The sequence below is a fragment of the Pteropus vampyrus genome, unplaced genomic scaffold (genome assembly GCF_000151845.1).
Source record: "Pteropus vampyrus isolate Shadow unplaced genomic scaffold, Pvam_2.0 Scaffold20, whole genome shotgun sequence".
Taxonomy (NCBI): domain Eukaryota; kingdom Metazoa; phylum Chordata; class Mammalia; order Chiroptera; family Pteropodidae; genus Pteropus; species Pteropus vampyrus.
In genome coordinates, this window is record NW_011888801.1 from 903,339 (window position 1) to 906,329 (window position 2,991).

The following is a 2,991-nucleotide window of genomic DNA, read 5'->3' on the forward strand; positions in this document are numbered from 1 at the left end:
CAGAAGGAGAAGAAAGAGAGCAAAGAATTGAAAAACGTATTTGAAGAAATAATGATGGAAAACTTCCCTAATCTGGTGAAAGTAAAATAGACATACAAGCCCCGGAAGCATACAGTCCCAAAAGATGAACCCAAAGAGGCCCACACCAAGACACAAATGCCAAAAGTTAAAGACAAAGGGAAAATCTTAAAAATAGCAGGAGAAAATCAGTTAGTTATGTACAAAGTGAGCTCCCATAGGACTCACACAGCTGATTTCTCAACAGAAATTTTGCAAGATGGAAGGAGTTGGCATGAAATATTCAAACTATGACAGTGTGGACAGTATCTCTAGTCATGATTTATAAGAAACAGACATTCTGCTCTAGAGACCCAGCTCCAGAGACCTTTATAAAGGCACAGAACACTTAAGTCAGAATTCGATGATTTCTTCCAGGAGCTGAGAGGGTATTGTTCAGCCACTGGGATTTTTGTGTTTTGTTCTGTTTTGTTATTTCATGCTGAAAGAGAACTGGAAAAATCTGAATGTGTGTTAACTTATTCACCAGACCGTCTTTTACATAACGTTTATAAAATTTGTTTGGTACCTGCCGCGCTCCATACATAGCACTAGTCCTTTATTATCTTTAATTCTTACAACCTTGCAAAGTAGGTATTAGTAACATTATTTATAAACATGAGGAATGGAAGGTTGAGAAAGTTAGGTTACTTGCCTAAGGTCACCAGCAGTGGGATTCCCCACCAAACTGCCCAATTCAAAGCCATATTTTTTCTGTTATTAGTATTTTTCTAAGTCTGGTCCAAGGACCACCTGTGCAGTTCCAGGGTCCTGCCACAGACCTACTGAATCAGAATCTCTGGATGGGAGAGAGAAACTCGTTCACATAGGTGTGAACCCCTTATACTAGTTGTACTGTGTATGTTATTGATATGTGCTAAATCTCCTTATATTTAGAGTTCGATCCTTTGACTAGATTTTATGTGTTGACAGAAAAATGAATTACTATAGATTAAAGAAGTGTAGAAAACAATGTGGACACACTATCGTAGGCTACCAATATACACATCTTTACTTGTCTGAACAAACTAGAGGCTGAAGTTCTCTAAGAATGACCTCTTAAATTGGAAGAAAAGGGAAAGGGGGTTAAGTATTGCTCCCGAAGGCAAGAGGAAAGTAAGATTATGATGAGGTACTGGCTGACAGACTGTCTTGGGAACTCTGGGTACGCCCCACTGCTTCCTGTCTGTGAGGACTGCTGCCCTGTTTAAAAAAAAAATACTCATGTCTGAGTCAGACCCATGGAGACTCTGATTTAATTGGTTCAGGTGGCAGGAGTTTTTAAAGCACTCCCCCCATCCCCAGGTGATTCTAAGTGGAGGGCCTAGGTAGAGAACCACTGTTTTAAGTACAGGCAGGCATACTTCAGTTTATTGCACTTCACAGGTGTTGTGTTTTTTACAAATTGAAGGCAATACCCTCCCCAGCAAAAAGATTACAACTCGCTTTATCATGATACTCACTTTATTGCAGTTGTCTGGAACCAAACCCACATCTCTGAGGTATGATTGGTAGTAGTAAGTACATATAAAATAGAAAATTTTTTTTCTTGTAGAATAATTGTGGCTAAATTGCTCCTGCTGGCAAAAAATTGCAGCTTATAAAGCTTTTTTTTTTTTTTTCCTCAAAGTATGGCCCCAGGACCAGCAGCACCAAGATCACCTGGGAACTCTTAGAAATGCAAATTCCTGCCTCACCCCAGACCGACCTAATCAGAAACACCAGGGATAGGGGCCCAGTAGTTTGTTTAAACAAGCCCTCCAACAGGATTTAAAGCCCAGGCGAGTTGGAGAACCACTGCTTTAAAGAGATGAGAGAAGCGTTGTGCGCAAGAAGTGTATCCCAAAGCGAACTGAAAACACAAGGACCCAGTTCATTACAAGGCGTTATCTGTTCTAAAGAATGCTTGATTCACGATCAACTTGAGAAGATATTTGGAACCATTTGGGCACTGCCTCCAGGTTCTTGGCTCCACTGGGTTCCAGAGGTAACAAGACTTTCCTCTGTTTTTCGGGCCCCTCCTTAAACAGGTTGTGTTTTGCAGAGTGAGTGGAGTTATTTACCTTCCTGCAATCTCTGTGTTGACTATTCCCATCCCCCACCAGTGTCTGCTGACACCAACCCTGCCCAGGTAGAGGCTTGCAACCAGAATTTGCTGAAATCTCTTAATGCTATTTTGTTAAAGAAGGAAGAAGAGGTTTGATTCTTGTTTTCCTAAAAAATTCCCGCTGTTATCTAGTTGCTGAACCACAGACCTAAATCTTGCATTGCCTCTGGGAAGGAAAAGAGCCCCTGTGTTGACATCTGAAGCAAGTTTACTCCTTTCCTTCCCCATGTGTACAAACTAGGTGAGCACAGTCCAGTGACCAGGCATCTCTGCTTTTGTCCAACCTACTTTGGACAAAGACATGGCTAGGGATCCAGGTGGGTCCTAGCATAGTCCAGGTTTTTTACCCTGTGGAATCTTCACAGAGAGGATGCAGCTTCCTTTTTCACGATATCAGTATGTGGTTCAAATTTCTATGCTGCAAAACTTTGGTTCTGGAGAAATGGTTAACCATTGTCTCCTAGTCACTCTCAGTTTACAAGGAAGCAATTTCTTTTGCAAAAGAGAATGAGGGAGACTGGGTGAGTCTACAGGTATATAGCTCTTTTGAGTCTCTCTCAAAGCTGAGTTCTATCTGTGGAATGTTTGGAAAAAATATTTCTCACTGTTTTCCTGATAGGCTAAACTGACTCTCCATTTTTATCTCTAATCTCATGATGAAACACTTGATAAACCATAAAACCAATGCTATAGGAGACTGCTCTTGTATGCTCTTGAAGGTTCCCCCTTCCACCCAGCTGCAAGGTCCAGGGCTCTGTATTGTGCCCCCATTACGTGGACTTCCAGTGCAAAGTGAAGAACTGGCCCCAGGGGTTCCTCTTTGGCAG

The 2,991-nt window shown here is 41.7% G+C and overlaps 1 protein-coding gene across 2 annotated transcripts in view; it reads right to left on the reverse strand.

Moving 5' to 3' along the window:
* Positions 1-2,991, reverse strand: part of PLA2G12B (phospholipase A2 group XIIB) — a 22,044-nt gene that overhangs the window by 18,277 nt on the left and 776 nt on the right. The window lies entirely within an intron of this gene.